Genomic DNA, 22,567 nt, shown 5'->3' on the forward strand with positions numbered 1-22,567 from the left:
TTTACTTCAGCAGGGCCACAGTTTTGTCCTGGTTTTGCTTGTTTTTATCTTTCATGACCTACTTTTTTCTCTCTATAGACCCGCTATGTATGAAGGAGAGCAGAGTTAGAATTCAGTTCTGACTCAGGCGGACAGAAGAAAAAATTAGCTGTAAAATCTGGCTGCCAAATCTTTGTTGTTTAGTAATGTGTGACTTGGAAAGGATCCAGAACTGGAGTAAGATTGCACGGCTCGTATTAAAAAAACCCCAACACCAGCCCTCTACTTCTTTACTTCTAGCGTGATTTGATTTCATCTGGAAATTACCAAGATGCCATAAATATGAGAACCCACAGCACAAACTTTTCAGAGCCACTGTTCAGAGGAGAGCTGCTCTTAAGGGAAACTTGATATTATAGCAGCAGAAACCAGCTTAGATTTATATTTAGTGACTTGCATACTTACTCAGTGATTAGACTCTTTTCCATTTTCTGGCATGGGTGAAATGGTATGTTAAGACAGGATATAATCCTTTCACACTCTGCAGGCAATGTCACAGTATGATGTTGGCACTGTGTTAGGCTTCCTTAACCCTAGAACATGTTGCGTATTCACTCTTGGCAGTATTTTAGAGGCTACAAGCAGTAACCCAGAAGTAATCTTATTACCTATAACCAACTGTATCTACATGGAACGGGGTGCTGACTACTGAGTGAAACTCAGTTACAGTCATTTGAGATTCAATTAAAAACTGTTGGTTCAGACGTTTTAGTGAGTCTGAGGCAGATTTCTTCAGCCTCCTCTTGGAACTGACAGTTTCATTGAGAGTTTTCTCAAATGTAAACTGCCGGTGTTCCTTCAACACACAAACTGCATTTTCAATGCATTTCGCAACACGTTTTGTAGACAAATGTGAACAATCCGCTCATTTATCTATATAGCGTATGCTGCTTGGAATTCTTATTTCTACCAACTTGGTCAAAAGGCTTTTATGTGGGAGAAAATATACTGCTTACACAAGTATTTCTTTACTATGAGATATTTCTGCAGGTTTATCTCCCTTCCCTCTTGCACTGCACAGCTCATCCAAGACCGCTCTATGCACGCACGCTAATAACCTGGGGACAGAGACAGGAATCAAACTTTGTCACAGAAAAGTAGCTTTTCCCTGCTAAAAAAAAAAAAAAATCCCCTGGAAAACCAGAGCACTTTATCAACAATAGCCACTGATGCAAAATAGATAAATTTTCTGCAAAAGAGGTGGAGTTTATTCTCTTGCACCGTTCCAGTCAAATAGCCTTATTTATTGGACAGAAAAATATTTGAGAAGCTGGATGTAAATACTGTGGCTGATGGCCGTTGAAGCCATTGACTAACGTTGGACAGTTACTGTGCAAGACTGATTGTAAGAGACAAACTGTGTGTATGTGTATATACAGAAACAAACGTATATAACGGATATAAGGGTATTTAAAGGCAGTAAGGAGTGTGGAACTGCTGAACACTGAAGATTCGCTTATTACCGGTGAAAGGAACGGTGGAGAGAGTCCTTTTACACCCTTCACTCCATGGATTAATTGTTTATCGTAAATCTCCACTGGCGCTAACTCAGTGGTACGTGTTCTGTACCGAGTTCTGTGGGAGGCAACGTCAAGCATCTTATCACCAGTATTTCAGAGTACTTAGGTGCAGTCATCACTCCTAACATTTTAATCAAAGTCATATTTAAACTATTTTTGATGCCCAAAAGTATTCAATTCCATTCTTTACAGTTATTTTTAATGAATCAGTAGTGAAGGGAACTGGTCAAACTTTTACGTTCATTATGAGTCACCGAGATTTTTAGCTACTTGCCAGTGTATTTTGCAAGATTTCTGCTGTTCTAATTAACCACAGAAAAACAAAGTGTAACGGCTCGAACCATAGGGGAAAATCTCAATGACATATCTGTTAAAGAATGGTAGAAAAAAGACGAAAGACATTTTTAGACTTTTGGCTCTTCTTGGGGTTTTCTGCTGGTGTCAGAACCAAGAGCAAAAACTGTAAATCACATTACAGTTTTTTTTTGTGATCCTTAACGGTGTCCATGAGACCAGTGTGCTGTTCACATCAATAAACAACCATAGTTCACACTAATTAAAATAGATAATTTCATTTTAAATTATGATTTCTTCATGAAAAAACACATTCTTTAAAATACTTGTGAGGTTTAAAGGTTTGTTGTTTTTTTTTTCCCCCCCGTATAGAGTGAGTCCAAGGGGCTACATGGTTTTAATATTCTGATAGGCAGGTTTCATGTGTGATAGTAATGTAAACTTGCTGTTTCCTCAGTGAGATGCTAGAAAGGAGATTTTGTTCTTTATACAGGCACGTGGCAGGCACTCTGCCTGCTAGTGACAGTGCACGTGGATAACTCTAAGTGAGATCCATCCTGTTTGCATTGTATTTTCTGAGTTTAGTTATTGGTACGAGAGGGGGCACTTGAGTTACAGCTGGGGGACCAGGTCCCGGCTCTGCTTGTAGGTGGTGCGTACATATAATCCAAATACAAGGTTAAAAAGTAACAGAAACTTGAAAGGTGAATTGGTGGAACTGTTTGCCCCAGTGTTTGCATTATTCTTATAAATAACTTCCTGTTCCTCCTCTGAATCACGAAAATCAACCAAAATCCATTCCTTTCTGAATCTGGGCACAAAGGTATCAATTATAACCGTCAAGAGATCTTTTTATAGACTTTGTAACTACGGGCCCAAATAAGCCGCTGTTTAAGGTGCGTGTATGTTTTTATTGTCAGTAAGGTGGCAGATCACAAGTGCAGTAACCCAAAATTATAATGTTTGGGGACTGAATTTCTGGAGTTTGGTGCCCAAAGCAGTGCAAGGTGAACAGGAGGGCTTTGTCATACAACTCCGTCAGTCCACTTCAAAAGTCCAATTTGATTCGACCTTCTTTTCTCAGTGTATGGGTTTTTCTAGGTCAAATATATCCTTTGAGGTTAGAGCAAATGCTGGAAAGTTTTATGATATGTATACACACCTACCAGTGGCATAACTGCAGTGTCAACAGATGGAATAATCTACATCTTCATAAAATATAAAGCAGTAACTTAAGGACAGTTCATTTCAGTATCAAACATTGAACATTTTCCCTTTTCACTACCGAGTTGACTTTGGATAAGTTTCAATGTTTTGGGTGCACTGAATATTAGGAAACATGTGTTTCCAGTGCTACAGCAGGGCCTCACTGGAGGTTTCAGCTTTGATGAGCAAAACACCTTGAGGCTTGTTTGGAAAAGCCTCAGTGGCGACCACAGTGACCTCGCTGGTATTGGCATTTGTCTGCGTGGGACGAGAGCCAGCCTTAATGTGACCAGGATTTATGCAGCGTCTTGGTAGGGAGAGATTCGTTTATTTTACCAGAAAAAGAGAGCAGCCTGGAAAGGAGGGTGAGAGCCCAAAACATGACTGGAAAGCTCAGATGTGCTTAAGAACATATTTCTCCCCCTTGGAGAGTTCAGTTTTGAATAAAGCGCTCCCTGGGCTCTCACACTTGTTTGCCAGATGTGGTTTTCCCATCTTTTAGAGCGCTAATTGTGTCCCAACTGGTGTGTTTTATGGCTTCGCCTGTACCTGTAGCAGAACAATTAAGAATTCAATTGCGCCTCTGGAGAGAGAGAAGGGACAGAGGTGGGGAGGAGAGCGGTGGCCCCAGGGAAATGGCAGGACGTATTATGCCTTTACAAACCACCGTGCCTCATGAGCATTAATACCTGCAAAACACATGTTGTAAACACCCTTCCCAGACTACCAGCACATGTTTCCCTGCTCAAAAGGCCCCTTTTAATACTGCTGGCATTACTAATCTAAATCTGCTGTGGGGAGGATTATTGCCCTATGTGTATTGCGCGTATGAGTAGGGGGAAAATTCCCTCCTAACATCCAGAGCTCAGTGTTTATGCTCATCTGGGAAACGGGCTCATTTTTCTGTTTGGATTTTGCAGATAAAATGATAGTTTAGGAAGGTGTGCCCTGCTGTGCACATGGTAAAGGTATAAGCTGTAGTGTTTCCATCTGAAGCCCGTTCATGGGAGTTGAAGGAGCCGCCCCCTTCCTGGGAGACCTTCTGCCTTCAGGCATGCCTCCCATCTTTAACTCAGCTCACACAGCAGCTCCCGTCGCTGGGGGTCTGCCCTGTATGTTTTATTGCAATATGTTCATCCCTCCGACTGATTTTGGTTTAAGCTGATAAATACAGACGTGCTGCCAGTGTTCATCAGCTGCTTGTACTCCTGTCCTGGCTGCATATGGAGAACTGAATCATGTATCTCCGAAGCTGTGAGCTGCTACACATCTAATCAAAGAACTATAATTCATTGTAGATATGAAATGATAGAGACAGGGGCTTATAACATATATTCTGCAACAGGCTATCCAATCTTTTGTCACCAGGAGTGCCCAAAGTGGCCTGGTAATATAATGATGTGTTACTGAAAAGCTTCCCTTTGTGTCAGGAGAAATACCTTAATGAAGATTGCTCTGAAAACTCGCAGGTTTGGTCTGTGTGAGTCTCTGGAGCGCTCTGTCACAGAGAGAATGTGAAACCTTAATTTACTTTCCTTTTTAAGAAAAAAGAAAGACCTGAAGCCTGAATTCATGTTGATTGGTTAAGAATTGTGCGTGTTTGTTTTTAATATCTGTCAGAAGAGAAGAGGGTTTCTCAATATCATGTGTTAGGTAGGTTTGCAGGGGCCCGGAATTATTCACCTAGGCTTCAGGTCTGTTGAGCAGACGGTTCCATGCACCAAATCCCAGAGCTCTCTAAAATCTGATACAGTGCTGGAAAAACAGTAGCAAAGTTAGCAGAGAAGTAAAGATAGTGATTTATATGGGAGGTGAAAAATTATCCCTTGAATGCCTCAGCAATATTTTGTGCCTTGAAAAAAAAACAATTTCTACTCCCTCCTACTGTCACCTTGCCCTACAGAGAAAAGTTTTAATACATTTTTAAATGAGAAAGCAAAAAACTGCTGTGCTCTGTTCTGTGTTGCATTATTAAAGAGGAGATGTTGGGTCATTACTAATGCAGTAAAGCACCTGGACCTTTGCACTTTGTTTAAACATGCATATCTTGGAGAGGAGATTACAGGAGGATAAAGTACAATATTTTTCAGACTTAAGTGAGCTCAGGGTGAAGGAGTGTATTAAAAAACTAAAAATGTGAAAGCCACTTATTGCACTTGCCAAATTGAAGTGTTAATGTTAGGTTTGTTAACTTAACCTTTGTTAAAGTAAGGACCGTGGGTCTGTTACTGGAGCGTTGGTCAGGGAGAAGGCGTTAGCCATGAGGTGTTGCACGCTCTGCGGGCTCCCGGGGCTGAGCCCACGCTTCTCGCTGAAACCCTCATTCAAACCCCTCCCAGTTCTTGGAAGCAGAGTCAGGAGTTGGTCTGGGGCTGCGGCGGCTCCTCCAGCTGCTGCGAGCACAATTCCAGGCAACGCTTGCTGACAGGGACTTATTGGCCACAGCTGCCACTGGACTCAGTGAGAAGAAATGCAAAATATCTCCAAAAAACAGAGGCCAGCCAGCAGAGAATAGTGCAGTCCCAGGCCCGTTGAGTTGGCCACTGCAGCCTCCTCTCTTTCTGGGCTCCGCTTCTCCGGGTGCCTGAAACCCGCTCAGTCTTCCCAGCAAAGCCGTGAAATTATATTTAGGGGTAGAAATGTTTTGCTTTCACAACTGCCCCTAACAGAACAGCCCAGGGCCTGTAATTGCCATGAAAAGCCATATGATCAAGGATATTTTGCTGAACCTTTCAGGTTTTGCCTGAGAAACGTGCGCGCTGTACGATGTAATTAGTGCCGCCATGTCTTACTCCTGCAGCACATCGCACAACATCCATCGTCTTGGAGCAATTGCAATTCTGTGCTGAGACGTTCCCAGACAAATGGAAAAAGAGTGCGCTCACCCAGATGGATAAAAAAGCCTCTGGTAATGACAGACAAACTGTGTTACAGGACAGGAATGTCATGCATGATCAGGTATTTCAGCTAGAGCATTTAGTTTTTTTATTTTCCCTTCAAGTCTTTTGGGAAGGTGGGTTCAGCAGCTCAAGAAAAGAGATGCCATAGTTTCTGACAAGTTAATTAAGCTTTCACTTCTGAGTATTATATGTATAGTGACGAAAGGAACTTAATTGTCTTTGCAGTGCCTGACAAAACCCAAGAAAAATGCCTGCATATTTTCTCAGTTTTGTCTCTATTTTTGATACTTATTCAGCGTGAGCATTATACTTTCATGGGTTTAATTAAAAGCCAAGTTTTGGAAGCTTCTCAAATGTTAGTTTTGGTACATAGATGTATGCATTTAAAGAAATATTTATGTGAAATCTAAAGCCTAAAAGGAATGAGAGAGGCTTTAAAACGGATCAGCTGCTTCCCTGTATCTCTTTTGTCCAACTACCTCCCACCTCCTGGTATTTAAGATAACTTCTGAAGAGGTGAGAAAGCTGCTTAGGCCAGTTCCAGGGATTTATGAACTCCGAGTCCTCACACAAACACGACAAGCAGTTCTTCCTTTGTTAAGCACAACATTCAACTTTGGATTTCTCTGCATTTATTTTTCAATCATTCCGTGCAGTACGTAAGCAAACTGTAGGTTTCTAAATAGCTCCATAAACAGTTACTGGAGGATTTTATTTATTTTTTTTTTTTTACCTTCAGCCATTTTGGTTTTTGCTGTGAGGGTTGTTATAATATAGTTGCTATAAAATCGAGACTGGTACAGAGAGCACAAATAACAAATGATTATTCATTATTTTACGATAATTCAGTGATGCAAGAACTGAGATTATAAGGGAGCTGGTTAAAAACAAATAAAAGGAGTGCTTATGCTCACAAGGTATAATAAAGCATTTCCTAAGCATCCTTATCTGTTCCCGTGAGGGTACGGGACGAGGCTGGACTAAACCTGTGGTTGTATTTACTACAGCTGATTTGGGGTCTTCCAACCTTTGCAACAAAAGTGTTGGAGGATTTTATGCTGAACTTTTTTGCTGAACTTGCGAAGATGGAGGTGAAATGCCGTGAAATATTTACAGGTCATTGCGAGAGAGGGGAATGCCAATGGCTGAAGGGTTGGACAAGGGAGAAAAAAAGAATAACCAAAAGGGAGCCCAAGGTTGGACAGGGTGGGTTGCGTGCCATCTTTAGTAGGAAGCAACCATTTAATTGATGGCCTCTTCCTAGTGCTTATGCCAGGGCAGTTTCCATGGATGTAACGTTAAAGGGAAGCCATGAAATTTTATAAACCTGTCTGAAGAGAGCATTTTATGAATAGGGACTCTCTGTAGGTGTTTGCTGAAGAAGGGGAAAGGGATTAAGCTATCGCTTTTCATGCAGAGGCAGGACTTCTTCCTAATTGCTAGTGAGATCTTCCTTATGTAAAAAGTGTTCATGCTGCTCTGCGCTTGGACAGTTTTTCCTGGAAACCCCTGTTGGAGCGGGTACATTAAATAGTATTTCAACCTCTGGCTCAAAACTTACTGGAAATGCAGTTATCAGCCTAGGAGAGCGATAGAGATCTCGGGCAGGATGGGCAGAAGTTTGGCTGAGCACGGAAGTATCAGAGGCTCATTTAAAGGAGCATGCGTGTGTCAGCAGAGGTGCTTGAGGCAGGAGGAAGAGTTGACTATTTATTTATTTAATTACACAGCTCTGCGAAAGCCTAGAAATCCGATAGATTTTTAAACTGAATCCTAGGACAAGCTTTTTTTTTTTATTCTCTCTTTTTTTTTTTAACCTTTTAAATTGCTAGACTAAAATATGTATTAAGCAGCTCCAGACGTGGCAGGCTGCCTAGGCAGCACACAGGCTCTTGCTTTTCTTTCTTGCAATCTTCTGTTTCAAGCACCACCTAACGGCTTCGCTGCAAAACGCAGAGCGCGCATCCCCGCGCAACAGCTGCCAGCGGTTCCGCCGCGGATCGCTGCGAGCAGAAGCAAGCTGCAGAACTTAATAGATCAAATACCAGTCCAAAAATGTAATAGCTGGAGGGACTTGGCCTTCGTTTTTATAGCATAATACAGCTCCTAATGCCCAGGATATTATGATTTCACTGTGTAAATGCATTATACTACAAAGTAAGCATTCATCGCCGCAGACAGAGTGCTTGGCTCGAATGATTTGCCTAATAGAAACGGGGAAGTCTTAACTGTTCAAAACTTCTCTATAACGTTTCGAAGGGAAGCACTGCACTTCTTATTTCTCTCCTTTTGTTAACATTTTCAGCAAGAGGGAGCACAGAGCAGGAACATTGCCCAGCTTGGCTTCCCTGCCACTTGAATAAGATCTTTGCATCATTAAAGCATATCAGATGTGCTGCTCCCATGCTAGAGGCACAGCCACAGATAATTTGATAAGGCAAACATGCATAACATAGACTTGTATCGATAATTAGCTTCTTCTAATACTGATGTTCTAGGGAGCCTGGGAATCTGGCTTTCCCAATAGCCCATCTGAGCTGCTCTCTAGGAGCCAGGGTTTCTAGTAAAACAAGTAGGCAAATGACCCGACAGGAACAAGTCCTGTCACATTGATGTGTTCCCCAAATCATTTTGATTTCAGCACGTCAGCATTTTTGAACAAAGCAGAATTTAATCAGAAACTCCTGCAACAGCTTTAGTTTTAGCCTCAGTAATAATTCTTTGTGGTTAGAAAATGCCATTTCTTTACTCTCCTGTCATATTTCTGTCCTTTCCTCTGCTCCTCTGTTGCTTTTTTCTTGCTTCCTTTATGTTTTTGAGCATGATCTCGCTGCTGCCAGGTCTCATAATGTTGTTTGGAGCCTCGTCATATATGGTATTCTTCCTGAAGCTGCAGCCCTGTGAGTGTGTCAGGCTCTCAGTCTGAACTGAAGCGAAAAAGGACGCTTCCAGTCCTCGCCGGCTTGAAAGAGAATCCGAAAATACAAAAAGTAGCAGTTAGAAAGTGTTATTTCAAAACTGTCTCCTAGTTTTGGAGTAAGAGAAAGATCTAGCTCGGGTTTCTAAACATCTGAGGCTGGCGCAGAGACCTGTGTTCTGATCTCTGCTTTTTTGAAATTGCCTAAAAACTCTTAACGTTTGAGCGAAGAAGGTGTAGGTGTCATAAAGCTGTTATGTGACACAGAAGAATTAGCCTGGAACATCTCGAGAGAATCACAGACCAGAAACTGCAGGGTTTGAATAGCTCTCTGCTTTCTCTCTCTGCCTCCCCTTACACATGTCCGTATGCACCGAGTCTCTAAATCTTGAAATCAGAAATTAAAGATCACTAGTGCTGCAGGTATTTGCTGTCTCTGAAATCAGCATGTGTTTCTAGTTGTGTTTAATTAGGAGGGACATTTTACCCTCAAATTAACCTTTGTCCCACACAATTCTGCCGTTACGCAACCTTTATTGCTATGAATCAGAGATGCTGGACCATGAACTTGAAATGATATGTATTTAAAAAAAAAAAAGGTAAGTAATTAATTCCACATGATAGTGAGTTTCCTGAGAAGACAGGGCGTGGGGGAATTACAGGCCAGCTGAGAAGCAGAAGAAAGTAGGGGTTTTAAAAAGAATTTCTAGTATCTTTTTCTATTTTTCCTAATCCAGGGACACACATTAAATGCACAAGGAGTGGGAGCAGCACCTGTTCTGGTATCCTCGCAGAGGAAGTCCAGAGTTGCACACCTGGTTTGCTGTCGTTCTGCTCAGAAGTTGTGTAAGTTTTTGCTGGAGTGGCACAAATCCAGTGAAGCGTCTGGTCCGTAGCCTGCTCCACAGCTTCTCAAATAGCAGTTTCATCCAGGGATATGAGGGGATTACATGATATAATTATTTTATACAACATGCGCTGCAGCTCTGGCTGAATTTTAAACTGGAGGCTGCTTCAATTCCGATTTGGAGAGCGGCTGCTCCCGTCGCACTGCGTTAATTGTGGTCTCGGCTGCGCTGGACCCCAGCGGGTGTCAGAGCCCTCTCCCTGCCCGCTGCGGGAATACCTGCAGCGCCTCTGGACATGCTCAGATGCAGCCTGGCATGTACCTGGAGGGCTCTCAGGCCATATAGGCCGTATGTTTTATGAGATTTATGTCCTTCCAATGGAAGCGGCTGGCGAGAGGGCTTGTACTGGATTGCAGCAAGGATTCGGTGGTCCCAGGTCAAAGTCATGGGCAGGTGCTACAGTCCTTCTGGGGGATGTAGTACATGCAAACTAACCAAAAGCTGCAAAACTGTTAGCATAGGGTTTAGATGTTATCTGCTTTTTATGAAGTAGCATTTTCATTTTTAAAAGCTTCTAAGCACGCACATTTTTTAAAAGGTATCCCAAACTGAAACGCTGAGGCTGCAAGTGCAGGAGCCATGGAGTTCTCCGGAAGAAAGGTACATTTTTCAGACTATCATTTTCCACGTGTATTTATAAAAAATTGTACTACCTCATAATTACAAATGAGTTTTAAAATGAGTACAGTAGAATTTTTATTTTTCCAGTGCAGTTGAAAACTCTGCACAATTCACCTTAAAGAAGTTGTGTTCAAGGAGGGACAGAGGTACCTGAGCAGGGGCATTCATTCCTGTGGTTTTCTCGGAGACTTTACGCTCTGTATTTAGTCTCTCTGGCAATAACCTATTTTTAAGAGGTTAAGTACTCATTAAGATAAGATGGAGCGAAAGATGGAACACACTGTAAAGGAACATTATCCATAAACTAATTTAGAGCTCAGTCACATGAAAGCCAAGCCCAGCTTTGCTCACACAGTACACGATAATGATATGTTTCAGGATTGCAGCTGAGAACAAATTTGACAGATCTGTGCACCGTGCAATCACATTTGCTAATGTTAGTTTTAAAACAGTAAAAAAAATCAATCCCAGTTGAAAATATTTTCTTGGGAAAGCTGAGAACGTGTCTTAGTATCGCCTGGTAATAGATACGGGCACCCATTCAGTAGGAGCGTGGTGCCTTTGCCCTTGCAAGACCTTGCTGCTGGTGGCCCCCACGCCGACTGCCGTGTGCTCAAGCAGAGCTGCCGGGGACGTGGGTGCCGGACCAGCGACTGCTGTGATCGTTCATTGTGCACACCTCCGGACGCCTGCTCCAGGACTGCGTCGTCTGCCCTGGGTGGTCTCAGCACAGGAGCTTTGAGTGACCAACTCAGGCTACCAAATGAGAGCAGCGACACGGAGCATCCGAAATCTGAGCTTGGAGATCACACAGAAGTCACCCTGCAGCTCTTTCTGCTCTGTCTCGCCTGATATTTCAGCTCTAGAGAGAAGTATGGTATTGCTTAGGTTTAGGGTGTTATTTGGGCATACCTGGCCTTGGTCAGGCAAAATAGCTGCTTCTCCCTGTGCCTTCCTATCTCGCTGAAGGTGCCCACCCTGGATCCCGCTCTCTTTCCCATGGGTGATAAGGTGTGTCTGGCAAAACACTCCCTCGGAGGGCTTTTGGATTTTGGAACATGCTCACTCCAAGACTGAATTTGATAATGTCTTGATATGCTGCAAGACATCTGTTTGAGGGGGTTTTTGGAGATGACTGTGAGATTGCTTCCCATAGATGAATGAATAGAAAGAAGCTTCCATAGGTGTTTTGCTGGCTGAGTTCCTGCTGGAACAATTATTTCAGTGCTTCTGGGATTCATTATATTGTGTAATTAGTGAAGGTGTCAGGAAAATTTGAGCCTGAGATAAGCATGATTTTATCACTTTAGCTTTTAATAATAAATATTCTCATGTCTAAGCTTTGCAAGTGGCTTAGACATGTGGGTCTCAGACGTAGAAGTCACCAGCATTAGCTTTGGGGTAGCAGCCCATGTATGCGCTGTTACTCTGAGGCAAAGGCAAAATAATTCAAATGAGAGAGCTGAGCTCTCTCTCCGTACTTTATAATCATCACACATTAAGAATTCACACACTGACAGCTAAAACAGCTCAGCCAAATTGGGACAGCTGGTTATGTGTCCAACCCCTGTGATCCTTCCTCCTGTCTCTAGTTCACTTCTTAAAATACAGGTTTACGTAACAGGTCACATTTTTCAAAAGTTCCTAAATCTTTCTAACTTATTGGAGAGTTTTGTAAACTTTCAAAATATCTACAGATAAGTTATGCAAATAGTATGGTTAAGAGATTCATCCGAACTCACGCATTTATGTCCTGCTCCTGCAGTCGTGGCAGGGGGAGTTTATGCACATGAGCTGTCTCAGTGGATCATTGTGGTTGTTATTGCAGAACTGGGCCTCGGAGTTAATCAAGTTTTGAAAACATAATTTCTTTCCTATTTGAAATATAGGAAAAAAACCCAATCTCATCTTATGCTTTTCTATTTTCCTTCCAGTGTTTCAATTTTCTTTTATTCAAGTGAATTAATTTTGCTAGCTAAATGCAACACCTCCTCTGGAATGCCAAGCAGAGGGGAATACTGCAGCACGTTTTCATCTTGAAAACAAAATAATTGCTTTAAAAATAGTCCTGTGTTTCTTCATTTTATGACGTGCTCTCTTTAGACTTGATAATCATCCTTTCTTGTACTTGAGATGCCTTCCCTCCCCACACCCACTCTCTCCTATCCCCTGAAATTCTGGGGGAATCGCAGAAGATGTGTCGGCAGCCTTTTTCCCAACACTGGCACAGGAGATGGAGGCAGCCAGCCTTCCACAGGGCGTTGGGGAAGAAGGGGTTTTTTTCAGATTTTTTAATATGGTATTAATGTGTTTCAGAAGCCTTCTGCGATCTGCAGCCATGTTTGATGGTCTCTTCTGCAGTCACCACGGAAGTTTGCAAATCCTAGCGCAAGTGGTGGGGCACGTGCATAGGATCACCTGCGCGTGGCTTTACTTCAGGTGCTTTAGTAAAGAGCATTTTGGATGAAAAAACCCCAAACAACACCTATCTTCACTTTGGGTGCAGAGGTGTGGGGAGCTGGGAATTAAAGGAACATGAAACGCTCCGAAGGATGTGATCAAATCATAAAAATGAATTGTTTTGGCTTCAGCAAAACTGACAGTTTAGAGCTAAATTGGCTTTCTGAAACATACCTCAGTAATGACAAATGATGAAAGCAGGTGGAAACAAATCTATCCAGCTGCTGCAGCCGAGGGGAAGTTGGAAGTAGCCTGACTTCAGCAGGTTTCTACATGTTACATGAAAAGCGGTTGCTTGTTCAGATTGCAGAGTTGAAAAGCCCATATTTTCTTAATGCTTTTTTAATGAAAAATCAGATCCAGGAGGACTTTCTCATTCCTTCTGTTTTTAGATTGGCTTTCAAATGTTTCTTAGTTATCTAGGTCACTGTAACGCTGGGCAATTCAGAAATATATGGGGCCCGCTTAGAAAATCTGTTTCAGGAAGGTAAAGGCTTCTGTTTTGATATGAATGACTTTCGCAAAGGGAGTTCATTCCTTACATTCTGTTCTTTGTTGTGGCTCTGCCAAGTTATGAGTAAACAAAACACTTAACATACATTTGTATGATTTGATGAAGATGACGTACAAAGTTTGAAGGGAAAGTTAAAGCTTTTAGGGTGAATAAAAACCCAAGCTTTAAAAGTGGTGAATACTTCTCGCTGAAATCCTGCGAAACTGCAGGTTGTGCAACAGTTCTTGAAAAAGATAAAAAGAGAGGGGCATAGGTGATGCTTCTGTATATTTGCTGTCTTAAGAAATAGGCTAGGAATGAACTGTTCCCTGGTTCGGTCCAGAATCTCTTGTTAAGCAAAAGCTTTTCGTGTATATTTTCAACCCACTTTCAAAGAAATTTTTCCATCCTTTTCAAAAGCCTCACAACCCAAAAGAAGGGCGAGGAAGGTGCTGTGAAGTATGATTCTTGTCCATTCGAAATAATAGGAAAAATTGAGACTCATTTAGGTTAGTTATTAGCTTCTTCAATTTTTACGTAGTTTCTGGCCTGGGTTTCCTTCTGGTACAGACAGCAGGGCAGAGGGGGAAACATATCCTTGGTTTTGGCCCCATGCACCTCTCACTGCCCTCGCTTTTCTCTCTGGCAGCTGAGCAAGCGGCGTGCAGGAAATCACCCCTAATCATGGCTCCCAGTGTGGATTTGGAGATGTGATTCACGCTAATGTATCGCAGAGCAATTTTCCTCCTCCCTCAAAAATCAGAAACACCAAAAGAGGGAGTGTTATTTTGGAAGTCCAGGTAATTGTCCTCCCTCTCCTTTTCCTGCCATCAGCAATAACCTAAAGGCTTCCCATGAAAATATCTTGTGGATGATTCCAACTGTTAAAGGTATTATAGAAGCTCCCAGAATTTGAACTTTTTTCAAGGGGATGGTGCATGCTCTGCAAAGAATGCAGGAAATAATACCTCCTTCTTAAGTCTGAGGTTTTCAAGGAAAAATACTGGTTTTTTTCTTCTAAGCAGAACAGTGGAAGCTGCTGGGCTGTGAACACTTCAAGAAGTGTGGCCCCAAGGTCTAGTGATTAAAGGCTGCTTTAAATGTGCAAGACATTTCTCACATTAAAAATCCCTACAGGGAGACCAGTTAATATTGCAATCAGCCTTTGCTAAAATGCCAATAATATATTTTTCTGGCATAATAAATACCTGTTGTGTATATAGATCACTACAGGCTGGAGATTCTTGCGCAGCAATCCTTGAGCATGAATATCTGAAGCAAACCAGTACGCGCACATTAGCAGTAGATAAAAGTCCTGATCACTTGTGTGCAGGTTACCGGAGAGTTACTACCATTTTACTGAGTTCAGAGGATAGCAGCGTAGGTGTAAAGCAGGGAAACTGCTCTTAGACTTGTGTTGAAAAAGAGGCTGCTGCAGCACGCGGGCTTTTGTGGTTCAGACCATATGAACAAGCATCTAGTAAAATAGATGCACAGAGTTTGGCGAGCCCTAAGAACGGTGGTGCAGAGCCTTGTCTGAAATCTCAGGCGCTTTTTGAAGCAGCATCAGAAAAACAACCATAAGAAATAAAGCTGAGTTTTCTCTCACCTTGTTTGGAGATTACCTACACACATATGTTTGTCTTATTTGGTTTGGGGTTTTTTTCCCAGGTTCCTGTACTTTATTTTCTTAAGTGCGCAAGTTTACAGAAAGGAGGGCCTCTGTGTTCAGTGGTGGAACCATGCATGTTGAATCTTTGGTAAAATGTCTTAAAATTTGGCTTTTTAAAGCAAGTTTGATGCAGTCCTACTGAAGTACTCACATTTGTACTTTGTGATAACTCAAAACTTTAAGTTACATAGAGATGTGACCTTCCAAAGAGTGCAAACCATGCAGGTGCAGAAAACAACCCTTCCAGCAGGACAGAGGCAGCAAGAGAAGGACAGACAGACAACTCGAGTGTTGAACTGCATTAAGAAAACCCAGACAGCCGAGTTCAGCATGATGTCATCTTACTGGCTCTTTAGGAATCTCTTTGCCATCTAAAAGTCCCTTCCAACCCAAACCATTCTATGATTCTATATAGGGGTGCCTTCAAGGAACAGAGAACCACTTCACTTTAGGGGCGCCCTGCTTTCGTGCCTTGCTTGAATCTGGTCATAGATCCTGGTCAAAGACTTCAGTGATGACTGCACAGGGCTCAAAGGGGGAAAAATTATAAAGAATAAACTAAAATTTATGTCTGAGCTTTTCTTGACAGGCGTCCTATATCATCAAGCTTTGGATGGAATCAGGCCAGCTTGGCACTTAGCGCCCTGACTGGACATCATCGCGGGTCGTGTAGAGGCCTTTTTTCTTTTCTAAGGAATGCTTTCTTCTCTCTAAAGTCATCTGAAAATATGCAGATTGCAAGTATCAAGGCACAATCATGTCAACTATTTATGAAGGGAGGTCACTTGCAGTGAAATCCAAGCTTTGCCGAATAGAGGGAAGAAACTAGGACGTGTCTGTGGCATAGTGCGCTTCAAGGATCTGAAATACTATAGAGAAAGGCAAAGTTTTTCCAGAATAAACACCGTTCAACGTCAGCTATACATAAGCAGAGCTGAGGGAACCGAGCTGAGCAATTACAGTACTTTGCAGAGTCAGAAAAGTAAATAGCAGACTCTTACGAGAACAGCCACTGTGATCCGAGTAGATCTCAGAGAAAGAGCTATGGAATGACAACAACAACAACAAAAAAAAAAGCAAGAGGAGAGTTCAACGTCAAACTGGCAGACTCTACAGTGTCATCTGTAAAATGATATCATCTGCCAGAAAGCCTGCTGCCAATTCATACATTTTTCTGCATTCACAAGTCACAAGTGTGCAGCTGTGAGGCTATTGAATTTCATGACTGTACATTTGCAGCTTGTGAATTTGTCAGTAGGCATTTCCATCCTGATAATATTTGTTGAGAGCTGTGCAGTATGTCTTACCTTTGTATTAGATATGCTTAGTACAGTCTGCAAATGCTAATCAGAGAATCTCTGCTGGACCATAGTAAAAATATCTAAGACACGCTATTTTCTTACTGGTTTGCATTTGTATTTCTTGATTTTCCAGAGCTCTTAATCATGACTGGAACCTCATTGTGAAAAGTAGTTGAATATATATACTGAACTAGGGGAATGCCATCCACTCACATTATCATTATTTTCTATTCTTTACCTTTTTGTGTATAGCACTAAGGAAACCTCATACCCCAGCATGCGATACCAGAATGCAAGAATCTTGTTGGGCTATTATACAGTTGAAATTGGTTTGTTTTGGTTTTTCTTAATTTATTTAAACATGTTAAAAATACAACAGAGGTGATTTTTCATGTACATTAATTTGTTTGCATTTGTAGACCTCTGAAAAGTAAGGAAAAAGTTCTTTGGTAAAAGAGGAAGCAAAAATATCTGTTTGAAACAGGTTGCTGAAGACCACATAGGAAATCTCATTTTTAGCAATGGTCTTTGAACGCATTTCTCTTAAACTGAGTATTCTAGAAATTCTGGGCAAAACTGTGCCTTAAAGGCACAGTTCTGAAGTAAAGGGATATCTGTGTGGAAGAAGGGGAGACCTAAGAAAGTGAGTCTTTTTTGTTTGGAGTTCACTTTGTGATATCTGGGCAACACATTTCGCAGTGGGAACACTGCCAAAAGCCTAGCTGTGTAGTAAATAAACATTTCGAGGAAAAGCTGGCTGAAAGAAGATGGCTAGCCAAGTAGGATCTTGAACATCTATCTATTCATTTATTTATTCACTTTAATTCTGTCCTTGTATATGGCATCTGTATCTATATGGTTGGCAAATGACAAGTTCACCCACCAGAATCAAAATATAATTAAACAATGCCCTGCTATGGCTGCAAATGCCAACTCTGCCTGCTCTAAAATGTGGTCTGCAGAAGCACCCATCTCACGGGGAGAGAGCAGCAGATCCCGCGGTGTTGCTGTCTCCTCCTAACGGCCAGCCTTCCCCCCATCCCATGCCACGTGAGATCCCCTTCAGGAGTGGAGCTGTCGCACACAGAGGGGCAATTTGTGACTTTTTAGGTTAACGTGATCACGAAACACGCCTTGTGAGAGGTCAGGCACCAATATGAATTATGCTCAGTGGATGTTTGGGATCCCGATGCTTTGGATGGCGACACACCGTTGGGAAGAGGCCACCACCTTCCCTGGCTTGCCCCTGGGCTGAAACAAGCTCAGTAAGCGCAGTACTCTGTTTGCCCTTATGGTAATAGCTCCCACCTAGCAAAGCTCCTTGTGCAATAACTGTTGTAATTTGATTGCTTTCTTCATCACATCCTTGGTGCTGGTGAGTTCAAAGTTTCTCTTAGGGTTGTCCTGAAGGATGCTTCAGCCCACCACGCACTTACTGGAGCACACTCTAAAGAAGACACAAATTGTGAGTTGGGTTTTCCCAGTCTGTCACAATCCGTGGCTGCTGGAGCAGTGAGCTGATTCAAACGCAGCTCTCGCTGGGAGTATTTATCCCTTGCTGATGTGTCTGCAGTGCCTGGGGAATAACAGAGCTTGCTGAAACCGAGATCTGTTTGCCACAGAAAGTCCAGGTGCATCTTCTTTCTTCCGTGGAGTTGAATTGTGTTTCACTTTCCTCACTGGCTTAGGGGAAGATAATGCTAGAAATCTTTTGCTGGCCATAAGTAAATAAATAAACAAACTCCAGAGTTCAAGTATGTGTGGCATCTTGCTCTTCCTTAGCAAGCAGTGTAAACAAAGCAGCCTTTTTTTCGACTACTTCTGCAAAACATTGCCAGTTGATAATGTAGTAGTAATATGAACACATGCCTGTTCAAAAATGTGATACATACTTTTGGGTCTTTGAGATTAGTTCCTCTGAAGTGCTTTTTCTTCGGCTGCCTGACAAAGTTTTTGGCTCCACTTCAGTCTGGTAAGAAGACAGCTGCTCAACTTCTGACACAAATGAAGAAAATTGATGGAATGCCATCTCCAAAATTCCCTTTTTCCTGGCAGGCGCTACTAGACTGAGTGCTAAGAGTCATTCAAAGTTTTGGGCTTTTTTTAAAAACATTAGTTGGGGCAGGGTTTGGGGGTTGCTTAGCTGGCTGGGCTGCTTCTAATAACATTCAACACTTGCACAGACTCTGCATCTCTGCAAACATAAATAACATAGCATTAATACTCAGCTTATAGAGCTTGCTCGCTTAGCTGCTGTTGTGTACTGAATGATCATTAGCGTGGTTTTGTATGTCGTCTCAGCAATTTATTTATATCTCTTTGCTATGGAACTGCAGGAGACACAAACTCCAGTGGGGGCGCCTGTAAGGATGGGTCTTCATGAGGTGTTTCTGTACGTCTGGGTCCTCCTGGGGTATTTCTTTAAGGAGAGTAGAGGTGCGTGTGGGTGACCAAGAGGAATAATGTTTAGTAGCTAGCAAACTTTGTTTGCTCACCGTGGTATTCCTCTGAGCTCTCTGATCCTCTCTCTAATGCGTGAGTCTAGAGATGCTCTCAGGATTTTGAAGACCACTCATTACAGGGTACCTGTGTGTACGGTTTTAGCTAAGTACAAAGAAAACTCCTTCCATTGTGCTTTGCTGCCATGGTTTTCCTGCTCCTCAAGGTAACATGAACTCTATTTTCTGTGTTTTCCTCTTGAACTGTTTCCTGAGTCAAAGTTTTCATTTGCAAGAGACCTCAGCTCTTTGGGTCTGTGTAAAGTACACCTTCAGACCCATCCATCTAAAAAGTAGTGACTTTATCACGTTGCTGTCCCGTTACGTCAGAAACAAAACCCTACCCATGTCTAGTTTTAGACTTTACTTCATGATTATCATTGTTGTTGCAAAGGGTTTGATTCTGATACACAGTTTGCCATTCATTTTTAAACCTCCATGGAAAACAAGCTCTGAATAATGCACATGACATATGCTGCCTGTCTTGCAGAGGGAATTGAAGAACCCGACAGCAGTTTGCATTTTTGGAGCTGGAGAATAGAGGCAGTAAGCTCTAGTCAGGAGCTTTAAGGGACTCGGAGGTCAAACCAAGGAGTTCAGAGCTGCTCTCGCAGAGACAGTAATTAGATGGGGCACAAAGGATGTGCTCAGAGCTGAAATTAAATATAATCTAGTTACAGTTACTGTTACTTCATAAAGACACCATTTTCCTTGGGATGGTAAAACTTGTGTCCCTCGGATAACAGCGAAATCCCTTACCCCTTACATTTGGCAGACTTAGAGGAATGGGCAGCAGGATCTCATAGTTTTATATGTAAGGAAATGCTAATAAAGGTGGTGCTATTAACTTTGTCATGGCAATAAATGATGGCTATGTGCACAGCTCAACTCAGTTTGCTTTGTTAGATGTGGAATTAATAACTACTATCAATTTTCATTACTCTACTGTTGTTACTTAGCAGTACCTGAAAGCTTGCATGAGGTGGGTGATTCCTTTGCAGTAGCTATTGTGCACATATGTGAAAGCAGGACACACGCCGGTAAAAATGCTTTGTTTCTTTAAAGTAGGTAAAAAAGCTCTACCCAAATACGTTGAAGCTTGGCTGCTCTTAATTGAGTATTTTGTAAAGATCGCAAAATACAACTCGGAGAGAAGAAGATTAAATTCTTGCTTGAGGGAAATAAGAAGTTAAAGTGAGATTTTATTAAAACAAATTTTAAAAAATCATTTTCAGGAATCAAATACTGACACCCCCAATCTGATTTTGACTTCCGTTCTTCATTGTGAACTAGAAAAGGGCTCAATCAAAAAATGCCACTTTTCCAAAAAATATTTGGATGGAAACTCTTTAGTCAGCTCATTCACCAGCCGTTTGGAGGAGGCTGCTCCATGCGCGAGAGGCTGCTGAGCACTCCGTGGCAGCTGCACCGCTTTCGGGGCTGCGTGGATATGGCTCTCCCCTCCCAACGGTGGCGAGGGCCTGCCAATGCGCGGCGTCAGCTTTGCGTCCGTTAGCGGCTGAAATGGGATACACTTGGGTTGTGTTAGCTGGGAGCCAGTTTTCATGTTTTCATCTCAAACAAGTCCTTTTTTTTTTTTTTTTTGTTTTAAGAGAATATAAGAATCTGGTTTTTGTCCAGCTGAGCCTTCCCAGCGCGGTGGTTTTGGTTTGGAACCCGTGCAGGTGGGGAGCGCAGGACTCGTGCAGCGCAGTTTACCTTTTAAAGAAATGCAGCTAGCTCCTTTGTCTCTTAGGCAACTGCAAAAATAACTCCATCAAGAATAAACCTGCAAACAAGGGCGAAAAAGCAGAACTGTGTGAAGACATGAAAGACGCTGGTTTAAATAGTCCTGTAAAGCTATTTCCTCCCCTTGTACCGTTCCGAGGCTGTAACGATGTGCTCTGATTCTTAAACACAAATACTGATGTGCATAAACGCAGAGATTTTGTATGTATAGACCTGCAAATTGCTAAGATAGTAATACCTGGATATTTTATGGCACATCCTTAAGTCAATAGGCAAAAGGTTTCTGAATAAAAGCCTTAAAATTACGTTATGAATTATTAACTATCCCCTCTATTACCTTGGAATTATAAAAGCATAGAAAAATAGGAAGGAGAATTGAAAAGCATCAATCTCAGGTCCTTTAAAAATATAATACTAATCATTTGAGCAGTGTACAAATCTTTTATTAAAGGTAAAGAGGAAGCCATACTTTTTTATTAACCTGGGGATATGTTCAATCCACATGATTAAAAATCTCATTACTGACTCAAGTCAGGGAAGTGATTTATTACTGAAACAAAATAGAAGGCATTTTGCTGCCCATAGCTGTATTTATCGTGAAGGAAACTATCAGGTGGTATCTACTTTTGTGCGTTAGGTATTTCTAAGGGTGGATTAGATTTGTCTGGGAGTGGTGGGGTTTCACTGCAGTCTGCAGCTGAAGTACTACTACCTTAAGAGGGAAAGCCTGAACCAAAATTATGGCTACCAAGAGATTCATTTTTACTCTATTAAATTTAGATGAAGCAAATTATTTTGTCTGATTAGGTAATAGGATGTGCAAAAAGTCAAGATTTTATACATAGGTACAGTTCAAGTGTAGCTAATACTGTAAAGCAAGTGTCTGCCTGTAGGTATTTCAGGGATTCTTCATGTATCACACATACTAATATTTATTGATCAGTATAGTATAGATATACCGTTCAAAAAGAGCCCTTGAAGTGAAGTCTCAGTTTGCAATGATAAAAAATGATCGACTCAATGACGTTATTTCCAGAAATACTATCCTACTCAGGGAGATATATCTACGGAATATATATAATATTTTTCTCCTTCCTGAACCTTAAGCAGGTGAAATATTTTGTCTAAACGTTGGGCAGCTATATGGCTGTCTTGTACCTGAAAAGGGTAAATGTCTGCAGCATTGAATTATAGCCAGCATAAGTTCCAGTACTATTTATATGACATCCTACGATGTAAAATGGAGATAATACTGAATTTATTTACATCACAGCAGCTGTGGAAAAACTGGGTTATACACACTTGCATATAAAGACAAGGCATTAAATGGTGCCATCAATTCCTGCAAGCCAGCAGAAATAGCTTTTCCCTTCCCGATAACCATGCCTGGATGGTTCCCAAGGCTGAGTGCTAGTTTTGCACATCCCACAGGAAGTTTGGATTCTCTCCTGCATCGTGGGTGGAAAATGCCTGGTATTATCATGACAGGTGCAATAGGTATTGAAACGTAAACCTTTCACTGATCCTGGGTAACATATTGCCGGTCCTGGGCTTTGCTCCAGAAGAGTGTTTTGGGAGAAATTACATGTCTTGAGGAAAAGAAACATTTCTGGAAATAGGTTGCTTCAGAAATTTGGCAGCTCTTCAGATGTTCAAAATGTTAGAAGCAGTCAAGGCAGAGATCGAACGGGGGGTGGAGGAAGGCAAAGAAAGCAGCTAAAGGTGCATAATGTATGGTAGAACTGTGGGAGAGTTCATGCACAAACATCATGGTCATTTAAGGAGGGATTCATGTGGCAGTTTGCAAAACTGTGATAAAAGAATTTGTTGGGCACCTTTACTGGTCTCACTCGTTCTCAGTCCGCTGTTCTACTTCCATCTGGATTTGGCGTTTAATGCAGTTCACATTCCACTCACCAATTCCAAAACTTCATATATTAAAAAATAACTCAGGTGTCAGAGCGTTTCCAGTTGCTCAAATTAAAACTG

The 22,567-nt window shown here is 41.8% G+C and overlaps 1 long non-coding RNA gene across 2 annotated transcripts in view; it reads left to right on the top strand.

Moving 5' to 3' along the window:
* The window catches only part of LOC142057204 (uncharacterized), a 223,548-nt gene that overhangs the window by 200,069 nt on the left and 912 nt on the right, over positions 1 to 22,567 (top strand). For both annotated transcript variants that reach the window (XR_012660572.1, XR_012660573.1), the window contains 2 exons: positions 9,614 to 9,722; positions 10,323 to 10,384. This is a non-coding gene — a long non-coding RNA (uncharacterized LOC142057204). The remainder of the gene's footprint in view (positions 1 to 9,613; positions 9,723 to 10,322; positions 10,385 to 22,567) is intronic.

Source organism: Phalacrocorax aristotelis, chromosome 5 (genome assembly GCF_949628215.1).
Source record: "Phalacrocorax aristotelis chromosome 5, bGulAri2.1, whole genome shotgun sequence".
Lineage (NCBI taxonomy): Eukaryota > Metazoa > Chordata > Aves > Suliformes > Phalacrocoracidae > Phalacrocorax > Phalacrocorax aristotelis.